Genomic DNA, 15,774 nt, shown 5'->3' with positions numbered 1-15,774 from the left:
CTCCCCCTTTCAGTGGACTAGGGAAAGGGGATGGGAGGTGGAGGGAGTGCGAGGGAGGTTTGTACCAGGAGGAGGCTACAATCGGATATAAATGAATAAATTGTAAAAATTAAAATTAAAAAAAAGAAAGGAAAAGAAAGAGCTGAACCCTTGAACTCAGGAGCACAGAGGAAACAGCTCCCAGGAGGACCCAAGGTGCGCAGAGCAACTGCACTGCTGGTTGCCCCGCATGGAGGAGACATCCAGAGGGCAGTCACACACAAACCCCAAACTCTCAGATTTGGTTGGAACTTAGGGGTTTCCAAGTCCATGTGTCCATTGTACAGGGAGGGAAACTGAGATCATGAGAAATTTTCTGAGTACTAGCCAAAGAGACACCAAAGAGGCAAGGCCAGAATGGAGCCTGGGTAATCCACCATCCAGCTTGGGCCCCCTCTCTTCTCTCCTTTATCAGAAGCTGCTTAGAAGCCAGCGGCTCTTCCTCCATCTCTGCTATTTCCTCAGGCCTGCTCTCGTGCCCTCCACCAGGTTAAGCTGGGGTAATGTCAAATGTGGTGTGGGACACCGGTTGGCTGTGTCTCCGTAGCCATCTTACAGATGGCCAAGGATGTCCCGAGCACATAACATTTTAATATCAGAACAACAGAAAATAACAGCAGTCAATAGGGTGGAATGGTTTTCATTCCAAAATATCAATACTTGGTTGTTTTCTTTCTAGATGAGAAATATGAAAATATCGATGTCAGCCAGACAAAGGCACCTATCTGTTAGTTCTGACCTAAAAGTTTTAGGTCCTCCATCTGTGGTTCAAACTCATTTCATTCTTTTGGATAATCTTGGCAGACAATAAAAATGCCATCTCAAAAGAAAGAATGAACAAAATTAAATCCGCTCAGTGATTTCTCATGGGACAGAGTCCAATCTAAGCAACAAATAAAATAAAACCAAACCTTAAGTCCTGTGGAATTAGAAATGTGTTCAGATTTCTATAAAACACAAAGGATCTGAAAACATTATGGACATTTGCAAAGAGTGCTTGCTTCCTCTGTTCTGGCTGATCCAAAAAAACAAAAAACAAAAAAATCCTATAATATTGGGTAGTCAGTCATTCAGCACTCCGGATTCATGTGTGTGAGTGTGTTGGGCGTGTGTGTGCAAATATGTGTTACACGTGTGTAAACAGATATGCAGCTGTATGTGCACATGGATGGCCAAAGGACAACCTCAGGTGTCATTCCCCAATGCCTATTCACCATGCTCTCAGAGACGGTGTCTCGCTAGTCTAAAGCTCCCCTCTTAGGCTGGGCTGGCTGGCCACAGAGTTCTCGGGGTTCTACCTGCCTACACCTTCCCAGTGATGGAACTCATGCGCTGTCACACCTGGATTGTCTTATGTGGGCTCTGGGGATTAAACTCAAGGCCTCATTCATATCAAGCTCTTTGCAACTGAGCTGCCACCACAGCCCCGGCGTTCAGAGTCTTAACGCAAAGGTTTACTTGCAACGATAAATGCAGCAGAATGAAAAGATCCTTAAATCTTTCTCATCACATATCTCATATTCTAAGGATTCAATATTGACGGAGAAAACATCTGAAAGCAGGATTGATGGATGACAGGCACTGCTTTTGATAAGGCGCTAATATGAAGCGATCTCCTTTTTATTAACTAGTAGCCCAATGACAGGTTAGAAATACAAATATTGCCTAGTAATAAAAACAGGTCCTGTGGAAGCCTTGGTAGAAGACAAGTTTCCTGTGGATAGAATGAAAATAAGCTGGTATAGGACTGGGAAGTCTTATGTTTTCATTCTTCTGTACTGGATCTGCTCATTGTATGCAGCATAACAAATTCACACCATTCATACCAAGTTCATCACTCAAATTACAGGCCAAGATCTGATTATAGTAGGCGAGGAAGTGAGACTGATTTACCACTCCAGACAGTGAAACAAATAGGTGCAGAGCAGTACGGTAGCTGGGATATAAGCCGAGCAATTGAGAGTCTCACACGGCTAGGCATTTACTAGCAAGCTGTTCTGAGCATGGTACTTAACTCTAAGAATATGGATTGACTATCTACCTTAAAATATTGTCGCAAAAAAAAAATTACGAGATAATGAAATTTTTAGCAAAAGGTACCAGGCTTGTTACACGCACTCAATAATCCTCAGCTATTATGAGTAATTGTAGGAGAATATGCATATCATCTCAGACTTCTGGCATAACATTCTTACACCATGACACTGTCTTCCCAGCCTTTTCCTGCTGACCTCCTCAGACGTCACAGATGAATAACTAAGCTAAGTAGTCTCTGAGCGAGACAGTGCTGTATCTGACCTGTACTGAATCTGACCATCTTCAAGAACGGAAGCCCGGGCTCACACTTGCTGGCTATCATCTCAAGGTCATCACAGCCCATCGCCTAGCTTGGCACTCTGAGGTGTTTATGCCGGGGCTTGACCACCACGGATCTGACAACTTTGAAAAGACACTACAGAGTCAAGCCCATGAGATCCAAAAGCCTCTTCTTTATGTCCTCCTTAAGTACAGCCCACGCTTATTTATAATCAACATGTAACTGCAATTTTAAGAATGGTGCTGCAACCCAGCTTTCAGAAAGGATGCTGGAAAGGTAGGTAAGATGGTTCCCTGGGGTAGAATGCTTGCTGTGCAAGTGTAAGGACAGAAGTTTGAACCCTCAGAACCCACAGAAGAGCCTGAGATATACCACGAGTGTCTGTAATCCCAGCTCTACTGTGGGAAGATGTAAGGCAGAGAGAGAAGTTCATGGCTAAGCAGCCTATTGTAAGCAGCAGAAAGACAATGCGACCCTGTCTCCAAGCAACACAGAACGTGAGGACCAACATCCAAAGTTGTTCTCCGACCTCCACACCCATGCCATGCCATGGAAACACCTGCACTCACACACACAAGTACACACACACACACACACACACACACACACACACACACACAGAGAGAGAGAGAAAAGTCCTCCTCAGACTATGTGGCATTAAGTTCAAGACCTGATGGATGCATGTGTTAAAAGCTTGGTCCCCAGCCTCATACTATTGGGTCATAGTGGATGGAGTCACTGGAAGGTGAGATGAAGTGGGGAGTCTTGGTCACAGTGGGTGTATCCTAGAAGGGGGGTGTGGGATTGTGATCTCTTCATTTCCTTGGTTCTGGGTTGTGATGTGCATGGCTTTGTACTCTTTGCCGTAAGCCCAAAGGAAACAAAACCAAGCACTCCCAGACTGAAACCTCCAAAACTGTGAGCCCAAATCACTATTTTTCTCTTTACAGAAGCTAACACAGTAGACGCTTTACAGTGATCAGTAAGTGGCCTATCCCTAGATCCTCAGTACAGAGATCTATGTAGTTCCAGAAAGTGAGGTGGACTGTCTGTGTTCTGTGTCTCACTGTGAGTGACTTTTACAAGGTGAGAGGATGCTTTTCCGTCTATACAAATTGACAGAATCCATTTCAAGGGATTTGGGGTGCTGGAGTCCAGTGAGCCCCCTGAGAGGAGGGTCAAGGCCATTTGCAAAGAGCCTGACAGAGGAGCTTCACCTTGTCAGCATACTGCACATCCGCTGGTCCCATCCCTGGTCCCTCCGTTATTAACCACTCAAAATTAACCTTCTCCAGCTCTCCCTCTGAGCTTAGTGTCTGAAATGCAGATGCAATAGCACTTCAGAGCCTGGGATAATTGCAATAATCTTCTTAACGCTGAGTTGCTGCACTCTGCTGTAAGTCTCCACTATAACCCAGACCCCTACTCAGTTCACCAAAAGCCATTGGAGCTTTTGGAAGAGGGTGGACCACCACAGAGTGGGGACAGCACTGTAGGCCAGATCTAATTAGGGGACTAGCTTAGAAAGGAAGATGGCCCCCTCCCCAGATGCATGGCTGACTTATGCCCAGAGGTCATCCTTTCAGGAACCAGGCTGCGTGGTGCTGCTCCGACTTGGATGCCAGCAAGCGTCCTTATCAGTTCCCCCTCTGTTCTCCCTTCTGACACAGAGCATCTGAGTATGTTCATGTAGTTAGACGCTTAAGGTTCAGGGAATCTATCTGTGGCGATGTTCAGGGCTTCTGAGAATCTATCTGTGTAGCCATCTGTTGGCAAAGTCTTGGCCAAATGTCAGGTAAGCACAAAACTTTTTGTTCATTTTTTTTTCCATATGTAGTTGGAGGAATCTTTAAAAAAAGTGAATAAAAAAGTGCTAACAAAGTGACAAAGGGAAAAGGCACTGTGCTGGTGGGAAGCTTTCTTGCTTTGAAAAGCAGACACCCAGTGTTAAAATATAGCAGGCTGTCTGTATGGTTCGGTGGTTGGGGTGCTTTGAAGGAGATTGGCCCCACAGGCTCATACATTTCAATATTTAGTCCCCAGGTGTAGAAATATTTGGGAAGGATTAGGAGGTGTGGCCTTGTCCTAGGCGGTATGTCAGTGGGGGTTGGCTTTGAGGCTTCAAAAGATTCTCAACATTCCTACTTAGCTCCCTCTCCCTCCCTCCCTCCCTCTTTTGCTCTCTTTCTTTCTCTCTCCCTCTCCCCACCCGCCTCCTACATACAGATTAAGATATGAGAAGCTATCCCTGCTGCCATGCCTTTGCCCGGCCATCATCGACTCTCTCTGAAATTCCCTGCTGCCATGTTGACTCTGCATCACTTTCAAGCAAACGTCCTGCCTTTCATTTATTAGTGGGCACCTATGGAACTATATAGCTGGTCCTTTTTAGGTGTGTATGAGCCACTAAATCATCTTATCTGTTAGTTTACACCCCCAAGTCATTTCAGGAAAACGTGGCATGATCATCCCCACAAGTATGTGAACAGTAGCACAACATCAGCTACCTCGGTGACCACTCTGAGGGGTTCAGAATGCGCCTTCTATTATTTCTCCGCAGTTAGAGTCATCCCAAAGGCACACAACGCCTTGAAGGTTAATTATCCAGAGCTAGTTTCAAGTGATAAACCCAGGCCCAGGCCCTTGGATTCTGGGACATTGGACTTGTACAAGAAAGTAAGCTTGGCTAGAACTCAAAACCACCTCTTCCTGTGGCGCGCACACAAACCAAGCCTCCTCTTTTGTAGTTTGAAGGAATGGTAGCCGCTTTGTTGGATTGTTGGTAACATTCAGTGAGATGCCATGTATACTATTACTATAAGTACTAAGAGCTCTATATGAAAATAGCTTCTACATTACTGTAATATATGATATTCTCTCTTGCCTCCCTTTCATCTTGACTTGCCTGCTCAGTCTAACCCTTTGCCAAATGTTATTTTCTATAAATGATTTATTAAATTGATAGATGTTATTCTTTTTCTCCAAATATGAACCTCATTTGGAAAAGTCAAGAACCTTTCTTGTGGAGTCTTTCATGGATTTTACAAAATGTTCAGCGATATAGTTTGAGCCTGACTGGATGAAAGAAACAAGGGAAGGCATTGCAAAAGAAGCCTTTAAACAGACAGACTTAAAAGAGAATCACCATCTCTTTGCTTTGCCTATGTTAACCCCTGAGAAAGTGCACCATTTTCCATTTTTTAACTAGTGCCTATTGATTGCTTGAAGCGCCATTGGGAAAGGTCAGCCCTTGTCTGGAAGGAGGCTGGCTGCCATAAATGCCAGGATGTTGAAGAATGGCGGCCGCTGGGAGAGAACACAGTGAGAAGGATGTTCCCCCCAGACAGCCTGACTATTAATCAAGAAGCAAAGCATCACTGGACAGCATCTCCATCCTTCCCTCTTCTGTCCTCTGAAGCTATGGAGCAAATGTCAACCCCACTTTTGTGAAGGGACAGGGCACTGCTGTGCTGTCTCCTCCTGAGGCTCTGTGGTGACAGGATATGGCTACACAGGGACCCCAAGCCACCAGTGCTGTCCTCAGAGTTCTGCATGCACAGCATTCACGCGGTAGGATAGGATTCCCTCAGGGGTCTCCACCTCTTTTACATTTTAAACTTGACAGTAGGCTAGGGTCTACCTCTTTCTGCTTCCCCAATGCTGGGATTGCAAGCATCCCTCCATACCAAACATTTTTTCACATGGGGACTGAATTTAGGTCCTTTACTTGCAAGATGCTTACCAACTGAGGCATCTCCCCAGACCTACATCTAGTCTCTTGAAAATTAACTTTCATTGTAATATAAACATAATGTAAACATATCTGCATGTACATTAAGTGTCCAATTACCCAAGCCCTCGAGGACCATTTCTCATCCAAAGCACTAACGCCCTCACCGAATTAGTTAAACTTCTTGTTAATAATGTTTAAAGCTTTTTCCTTCACCCCACAACACCTGTTCCCTGCAAGCCAAGTTACAGGTGGGCATGGTAAGACACCGTGGTACTCATCGGTACAGTAATCCAGATCGGAAGGTGGGGCTTCCAGAACCAGGGTTCCAGGGCACGCAGACCTGGGCTGCAGCTCCAGCTGGGTGACACCGGATAAGTCTTTTGACCACAGGTCTAAATGCCATGAGACCAACCAGCCACAGACCGAATCCTCCAAAACCGTGAACCGAAATAAGCCTTCTCATCTTCACACCATGTATCTATCTCAGGGGTTCGGTGCAATGCTAGAAAACTGTGCTGGGTACTTTTCCTGTTTCTGTGACCAAAATGCCTGACCATGAGCAATTTAGGGGAGGAAGGATTTATTTTGCCTTGTGGTTGGAGGAGGCACAGGTTTGCCGTGGTAGGGAAGGCATCCTGGCTGGAGCAGCTGGGTCCGTGGAGGCAGGAGCGGAAAAACTGCTTACCCATATAGCAGGGGATCAGGAAGCAAAGAAAATAAGCTGAAAGCTAGGTTGGGCTGTACTGTCCCTAGTGAACGATTTCCTCCACCTGATCCTACCCCCTAAAGCTTCTACAATCTCCCAAAACACTACCACCAGCTGGCGACCAAGTGTTCAAACACGCTTTACACACTCAAACTACAACACCTATAACTCACTAAGCACCATCTTTAGTGTCTGGACATGAGGGTGCTATTCGGACCTGTGAGGACCAAAGGAGAGAGGTGGTCACCTTAGCCTCTGGCTTGAGACTAAGTAAACACTCTATGCCTGCTCATTACTAGTTATTTCATCATGCTTGGTTCTGAGATAGCTTCCTGTCGCCGGCTTCCTGGATCCTGCATTGGAAACCAGAAACCAAATACCCTGAAGCTTCCTGAGAGCTGGATATGGAGGGAGGAAAGGTGGCCTAGAGTTTTGACCACCACCTCCTCCTCCACTTTCCAGGCAGTTACAGCCGGGCATGTGAGAGCAGGAGCCCAGCCTCTGCCCCTGTGGCTTCCTGCACTCGAACGGGACATAGTCAGCCTTCCCTGAACGGACGAAGGGTCACACTCCCAGAAACGTCACAGTCCCCATGATGTCACTCCAGTGCTCTCATATTGCAGCACCAACCACAGGGGCCCTGCGCGCACTCCGCTCCGTTGGAACGGTGAATGGTGACGTGGCGCTGACGCGCACACCTCTGGTGAGTGAGCAAGCCCATTAGGAGGGAAGGCAGCTGGGAAATACAGGAACTGGGCCTCCCGAGCAACCAGCAAACGGAGCCCTCTGGGGTGTCCACGCAGCACCCCTCTCTACCCCGCGGTGCCTTTTCCTAGTCTAAAGGTCCGTCCTAAACCTGAGAATTTCCCCTGCACTGACTCACCTGCTTAGCCGTTCCCCTCTGTGCACTCACTCATGTCATCAAACACAGCTGGTCCATTTGTCCCTCCACCCCCTGCTATGGGCCTCATTGGCAAGAATGGAAAAAAACACACACGGTTCCCCGGAGAGCAGCATTCGGTCAGATGCTGCTATGGCACCGGAGAGAAGGGAGATGGCCACATGATATCCCAGCAAACCAGAGGCTGCTCAGACTGAGCAGAGGACATTTGTCAAGGTCTGAAGGCCAGATTCCAGCCCAGGGGCTCTTGGGGGTTCGGGAAGAAATAAATCTCAGCGTTCAATAATGATGACATTTGTATTCGCCTCTTAAGACAATAATCAACACTTGGCCACATCTGTCCTCACGTGTGGCAGGATCTCTTTCTCATCTCCATAGAGAGTTGACAGGCAGCCTGACAATCCGGGGAAAGACACAATTCAGTGGTATTTAGTTTCTTGTGAAGATCAAAGGTCTGACCATCTCAGTACACACGCCTCTGATGTATGGGGAGAGAGGCAGGGGTCTTTCTGGAGAACCTGACGTGATTCCCACTTCACTGCCAGGCTCCCAACAACAGGTCCCCTGGGGGACAGTGCAAACACAGAGGCCTGGATTGTACTTTGTCCTTTTATGTAACATGTGAGCATTTGGGTGTTTCGGGAGTGCCACTGTTCTCTAGACAGATTGACTGAAACATGGGAACAGAACCCGAAATGACTCCTGTGCCAGCCAGGCTGGTGCTGTGGGCAGAGAGGCCCCTGCCAGCCGCTGCTCACAAAGAGATCCATACAGCAGTAAAGATAAGGGGAAACCATGTGGTCGAGTGCTGGCTCTCCGCACACGCCTTTCCCAGGGGAGAAATGTTCCAAAGATACCACAAATAAGTGCCCTTTGATTGTATTTTGCGGTTTTCTTTTAAGAAATAAAAATGATTTCCCACTGAGCAGAAAGGATGGATTCTGGTATGCTCTGGTGAGTACTGGCGTCACCATTACTTATTTATCTGCATGCTGGAGAGGAATCTGCCTTAGTCCTGGGAGGTGCCGACGCCATCTCCTTTCACAGGGGCAGGAATCGTTTCAGAATATCATCTTGGCTAGGCTCTTTTTTAAATGTCACTGTGTGCACAGTGGTTGTGTGGAGACAGAGGATAATTTCGGGTACTGGTTCTTACCACCCATCTTTTCAACAGGTTCCCTAGTCGTTTGCCATTGTACACAGCAGGGTAGCTGGCCCATGACCTGCCTATTTCTACGCTTATCTCTCCGTGGTCATGATGGGATTACACACTCATGCTGCCACTCTTGGTACTGTGGACTCATGCTCTGTGATTGCGCAACTCAGTCCAAAGATGCAAAAGTAAGCAAATAAATAAAACCGCCCCCACCTCACGCAGTTCTAAATAAGTTTACAACTTGAACTTTGTGCCACAGCTCCTGTGGGTCACAGCTTGGGTACGCCAGACAGAACATCGCACAGCTGAGTTCAAGTTCTACTTCTCTTGCGTTCACAGCCACTTATATCTTCTTCAGTTATTCCTACCTGACATGGTTTCTGGACCAGCCGGGCTCCGTTTGTCTTTGTGTGTGTGTGTTGTATGTTCCTGAGGGAGTGTGTATACAGGTTGAAGCCGTTGTCCAACGTCTGGTGTTCTCCTTGGTCACGCTCCATCTCATGTTCGGAGATGAGGTCTCTCATTGGGTCTGGAGCTCACCCGTTGAGCTGGGCCAGCTGACCAGATGTCTGCCAGTCTCTGTGCTCCCCCTCCTCCGCCAGACCAGGGCTGCAGCTGTGAGCCCCCGCACCCAGCTCTGCACAGGTGAGTGCTGAGGACCAAATGCAGGTCCTCACGACCCTTATCCACTGCACCGTCTCCCCAGCACACACTCTTTTGTCTTTGATTATTACTTTCCTTCAGTTCGCTCATGATTTTGTTATTGTTCCCTTATTCACAACAGATCTTTTTCTTTCCCCCTCTGCCCTCAACTACCATGCTATTGCTGATATTAGGAAACCACATGTCTAACTAATGGTATGTGAGGCTACTGCCCTTTTTATTAATATCAAAACCAAATACGATTCCCACTCCTTTGTATTCTGACCACAAGCAGACAATAGTTTTGTTTTGTTTTTAAGAAAACTTAAAATCAGTTAAAAACACCATGAGAGACTGAATCCACTATTGATTCCTAGTCCTAAGATACTAATGAACGGATCCTCTAACTTATGCCTGGAGGGCTGGTAGTTTAGCTGTGTTGAAATCACATTCTCTAGAGAGAAGCTTGTCTTTGATGTATGTTTTCAGTTATAGCATGAGGTCATCGTTGGAACTCAGCACAGAGGGAAGCCGAACACTCTCATCCACTCGCAAGTTGTTCTGTCTCCTTAAAACAAATCGCAGCTCGGTAACTCTTCCACCCTATGATCCTAAATTCCATCAGCATGCCAAAGATCCCCAAATTTATATCTGCAGCGCAGACCACTTCCTGAACTCCAGACCCATTTATCCACCTGCCTGTCATCTCCCCACAGACGTCTGCTGACCATCTTAACCCTGGTCTATGTGAGAGGAACTCCTGACCCTCACGTGAGCCTCGCTCACCCTGCTCCACGGCTGATGGAGCCAAAGTCCTTAGCCCTCCCCTGTCCTCACTCCCTCCACTAAGCAGAAATCCTCCTGGTTGCCTTTAAACTGTGTCCCCAATCTGACCGTACCTCACACATACCCTGCCCCCCCCCCCCCCGTCTGCGATGCCACGCTTTCTCATCTGAACCACTGCAATCTGCTCCTCACTGGTCTTATGTCCACTCATTGTCACCCACCCACCGTCTGTGCTCACTCATCACGCAGGCCCAGGGAGCTCCTGATGTGAAGGTCAGATCATGTCAGAAACCCGCTACAGAGCCCGGCTTCACATGAGGAGAAGATAAGTCTGTCCACGCCTAGACACTCACTGCATACACCAAAATGCGCATTCACACAAAAATGTGGACACTGGCATTCACTGCAGCATTAGTCACCACAGAAAGCATAAGCACCCAATGTCCAATACAAAGACATTAAAAGGAATGAATTAACAGGATAGGCCACACTATGTTCGGAGTTGGGAACATCCGGGTAAGTGAAAGAACCCCAGAAGGTATATGATTCCATCATATGAAATGACTAGAATGGGCCAGCCCACAGAATTATCATGTGCTATGCAGATAAGAGATTGGTAGGGGGACCGGAAGAGGAGGCGATGGAGTTCCTTATTATAAGGAACTACCTCTCTTGGGAGTGATGAAAATGTTCTGAAGTTAATGGTGATGGTCATGCAAGACAGAATGTATGAAAAACCACTGACGTCTAAATTTAAAGTGTAGATATGATAATTTGTGATGTTTGCGTATGTGCAGTGTGTGTGTACGGATAATGTGTGTGTGCCCAAGTGTGTAGGCACATGTGGCACATGTATGCATGTGTTACTGTGTGTGTATATGTACATGTCTGAGTGTGTGCACGTGCTGGCTTGTGTGTGTGTACATGGTTGTGTGTGTGTGTATGTGTGTGTGTGTGTGTGTGTGTGTGTGTAGGACAGAATTTAACTTCCAATGTTGTTCCTTGGGTGCCCTCTGTTTTCCTGTTGTTCTTTTGATTGTTTTGTTGCCGTTGTTGAGATGGTGTTTCTCACAAGGTCTGTCGCTCCCTGGTTAGGCCGAGCTCAAGGGGTCCTGGGGGTTCTCCCATCTCTGCCTCCCCCGTGCTCTTATTAGCAGTGCACGCCTGGCTTTTTGCACAGGTACAGAGACAGGTCACTATGGTTGGGAAGGAAGTGCTTTACTCTGAGACTCTCCTTACGGGAGCCTCCCAGCCTTGCACAGTTCGAGTCTCCTGAGCCTGTGGGACTCTTATCTCCTTTCACCTCTTCTTGCGCCACTGTGGCTTTCTTAACTCCCATGCCAGGCCTCCTCAGAAAGGTCCAGAAACCCCATCCTTGTCTCTGTCTTCGGGGAAATCAAACCTCTACACAGGCCCTGGTGACTGCATTTTTTTTTTCTTCCATAGTATTTAATTTATCACCTCAGTCTACCAAGTAATTAGGCTCTAATTATTGCATGAGTGCATGAATTCTGCATCTTTAGCTTCGTGAATGCGCCTTCCGGGTGAGGATTTAGAGCAAAGCACAGTGACTTCTTGCTGTCCACGTGAAACTAGGTCACTCCCATGGACACTGGACACTACAAAGGGGATGCTGAAGTCCTTTCAAATAAAGCGACAGTGTCTGCAAACCTGTGCATCTTAGGGGCTGTAAGTCATCCCCAGCTTAGTTATAATCCCTGATCCAGCATAAGTGCTATTTAAATAGTTGTTATTCAGCACTGCTCGGGAGCAATGACAGGCATGGCCAAAAGTCTGTCACCATCGGCACAAGCCCAAGTTCTTCTGAAGATTTTGATCCAGGATCGATTGAATCCATGGCTATAAGACCCATGGGTTCAGAGGCAACTAGATTTTATTTTATTTAGGAAAAAATGGGCTCTGATGAGAGGGTACCATGTAGACGGCTTGGCTGTGGCTCAGTTGCACAGCACTTGCAAGGACCTGGGTTCCAACCTCAGAAACACAAACCCATGCTGAAAATGAGCCAGTTTTACCGTTTGTTTCTTATGAACCAGGAACCTGCTGAATTATTCATCTTTTCCATTTTTCGTTTATTTATTTATTCCTTTGTTTATTAATTTAGTCAGTATCAGTATGGTGAGTCTGTGTGTGTGTGTGTGTGTGTGTGTGTGTGTGTGTGTGTGTGTGTTTGTGAGCACTTAAATATTTCAAAATCTTGTCACAGCACACGTGGGCATTAGGGTTTGTAACTGATGCCATCATGCCACTTGGGTGACCTAGTGGTGACAGTGTGGTACATCAGGAGCCAGCACTGTGTCATTCGGACATTTTAGCTCCTATAATTGCAGAACACATAAACACCTTTTGTTTTTCTAAAGCATGAGACAGATGGCCAGGCACGGTGACTTCTGTTTCACAGCAAACAGTTCTTACGTGCTGGACCACATCGGGGAGGCATGTATTTCTGTGTCCCCACGGAGAAGGCTTCACTAACACAAAGAAGCACACACCTAAACAGTGAGGCCTGCAAAGTAGGGAAGGCCTGCACAAGGGACTCTTCCAGGAGCTTTCCCCTTGAAGGGGAAATTGGCAGCTGACTTACCTGAAGCAGGAGGATGAAGGGACGCAGGAGGAAAAAGACCACCTAAGGCAGCCGCTCGCTTATTTAGGAAGCTGGTGATGGCTTTACCAGCATAGGGATCCATCTCCATTGGTTCACTGAATGTGTGCATTGTGAGCCCTCCACAGGCAGAGGGCTGGTCCGCACTGGGCCTCTCACAGGAGTAGAGATGGCCTCTCCCTGTCTGCCTGCTTGGTTCCGCTACCACGCTCTGCATGTTCAGCCCTCTCTGCTGTGTTTACCGTCTGTCTCCCGCTTTCACAGGGCAAGAGCTATGCAAGCAGGGAACTTGCTGCTCGTGCTCCTCTGCACCCCCACACCTGGAATCTTGCCAAACACAGAGGCACAAGCTCAATAAACACTTGTCTAATCAATTAATTAATCAATGCAAATATTACATATACAGAGATAAAAGGCCCCCACACTGCTGAGGCAAAGCCAGGGAGGGGGGAATTTCCAATACAGTAAGTCACTAATAAATACAGGCTTTCATTCCATGAGAGAACATATTTCAGTGCAGAAAAAGAAAACTCATGGTAACAAAATATACGCTGAAAACACTGTAATAATTTTTGTAAACATAACTGTCCCTTTTGACTTGACTTCTTTTTTTTTCATTTTTTTTGAGCCTTTATTTTTTTCTTTTTAATTTTTTAAAAAATATTATTTATTATTACTTAATACAATTTATTCACTTTGTATCCCAGCTGTGGCCCCCTCCCTCATCTCCTCCCAACCTCACCCTCCCTTCCTCCCTCCCTCCCTCTTCTTCCCCTAAGCCTCTTCCCCTAGTCCACTGATAGGATCTTCTCCCCTTCTATCTGACCCTAGCCTATCAGGTCTCTCATCAGAACCAGCTGCATTGTCTTCCTCTGTGGTCTGGCAAGGCTGCCCTGCCCCTGGTCAGGGGTAATCAAAGAGCCAGCCACTGAGTTCATGCCAGAGACAGTCTCTGTTCCCCTTACTAGGAACCTACTTGGAGACTGAGTCTATGGGCTACATCTGAGCAGGGGTTTTAGAGCCTCTCCATGCATGGTCCTTGGTTGGGTTATTAGTCTCTTCAGGGACACCAGGGCCCTTTTTTTTTTTTTTTTTTTTGCTCTGTTGGTCTCCTTTTGGAGTTCCTGTCCCCTCCAGGTCTTTCTTTCTCCCCCTTCTTTCATAAAATTCCATGCACTCTGCCCAAAGTTTGGCTATGAGTCTCAGCCTCTGCTTCAATACCTCGATCAGTAGAGACTTTTAGAGGTCATCTGCGGCAGGCTCCTGTCCTGTTCCTGTCTTCTGCTTCTAATGTCTATAGCGTTTGCCCTTCTGAATGAGGACTGAGCATTTTACCCAGGGTCTTCCTTGTTGTTTAGCTTCTTTAGGAATATAGATTTTAGCGTGTTTATCCTATGTTATATGTCTAGTAACCACTTATGAGTGAGTATATACCATGTGTGTCTTTCTGCTTCTGGGTTACCTCACTCAAGATGATCTTTTCTAGTTCCCACCACTTGCCTGCAAATTTCATGATTTCCTTGTTTTTAATAGCTCAGTAGTTAGTATTCCATTGTGTAAATGTACCACAATTTCTGTATCCATTCCTATTGAGGGACATCTCGGTGATTTACAGATTCTGGCTATCATGAACAGAGCTGCTACAAACATGGTTGAGCAAATGTCCTTGTTGTATACCTGAGCATATTTTGGATATATGCCTAGGAGTGGAATAGCTGGATCTTGAGGTAGCATTATTCCTAGTTTTCTGAGAAGGCACCAGATTGATTTCCAAAGTGGTTGTACAAGTTTACATTCCCACCAGCAATGGAGGAGGGTTCCCCTTTCTCCACATCCTCTGCAGCATGTGTTGTCACTTGAGTTTTTGATCTTAGCCATTCTGATGGGTTCAAGGTGGAATCCCAGGGTTTTTTGACTTGACTTCTATTCCTTGACTTCCATTGGCAGTGCCACTGCTGATCAAGAGTTTTAAATGACAATCAAGAACTGGTGTGATGGCTTGGTGGACAGGCAACTGCTGTGTGAGCCTGCATCTCTGAGTCTGTTCCCTGGGACGCACATACAAGTGGAAGGAGAGAGCGGACTCCACAAAGCTGTCCTCTGACTTCCGTGCTCTGGCAAGCCTGACCCCCCCACACACAAATAATAATAAATAATACTAAGACAGATAAATATAAAAATTCATAAGCTAAGTGTGGTGTATGTGCCTGCGATCCCAGTACTGAGAGAGAAAAAACAGGGGGAAACCTGGGGTTCCCTAACCAACCAGTCAAGCCTACTTGGCAAGGTCCAGGCTGCTGGAAGACCCTGTCCCAGAAAATAAAAGATCATATGCCACCTATGGAATGACACTGAGGTTGTGTCTGGCCTCCATACACACATTCACGATACATGCTTGTGTACACACACACACACACACACACATGCACACACAGCATGCGATACATGTACATACATGAGTTTAAGTTTAACTTTGAAAAGTGGGCTAGACTTAATTTACTAATTCTTTTTATACCGTCCTGATTGAATACAGAATAATACATCTAGAAAACAATGTAAGAATTTCTCAGTGTAACGACACATCTAGAAAACCATGTAAGGACTCTGCACTTTTTTTTCTCTTCTTTTTCCTTTTGCAAAGATGGAGATGTAATGGGGGACATCGTGCATAACAAGCCAGCTCATGACCATGGAGCAATGCCCCCCCCCCGCCTCCAGCTAAACACATCTAGCCTAAACTTCCTGAGCCAGGCATCAAGTCAAATGTGTGTGTGATACATATGTACATATCTGTGATAGGTCATATGTTTAGGAGGAGAGAGAGATAAAGACAGAAAGTGTTTGGAAATCAGAAGGAAATTGGAATCTGAA

The 15,774-nt window shown here is 46.4% G+C and overlaps 1 protein-coding gene and 1 long non-coding RNA gene across 2 annotated transcripts in view; one reads left to right on the top strand and one right to left on the bottom strand.

Moving 5' to 3' along the window:
• Positions 1–15,774, bottom strand: part of Kif26b (kinesin family member 26B) — a 399,468-nt gene that overhangs the window by 150,659 nt on the left and 233,035 nt on the right. The window lies entirely within an intron of this gene.
• Positions 9,129–14,882, top strand: LOC129678137 (uncharacterized). Its single transcript, XR_008720325.1, has 2 exons — positions 9,129–9,497; positions 14,851–14,882. It is a non-coding gene; the product is annotated as an uncharacterized LOC129678137 (long non-coding RNA).

The sequence above is a fragment of the Psammomys obesus genome, unplaced genomic scaffold (assembly GCF_907164565.1).
Source record: "Psammomys obesus unplaced genomic scaffold, mPsaObe1.curated_primary_1811, whole genome shotgun sequence".
NCBI lineage: Eukaryota > Metazoa > Chordata > Mammalia > Rodentia > Muridae > Psammomys > Psammomys obesus.
Note: the sequence above shows the minus strand (reverse complement) of the source record. Positions and strands in the feature narration are given on the sequence as shown.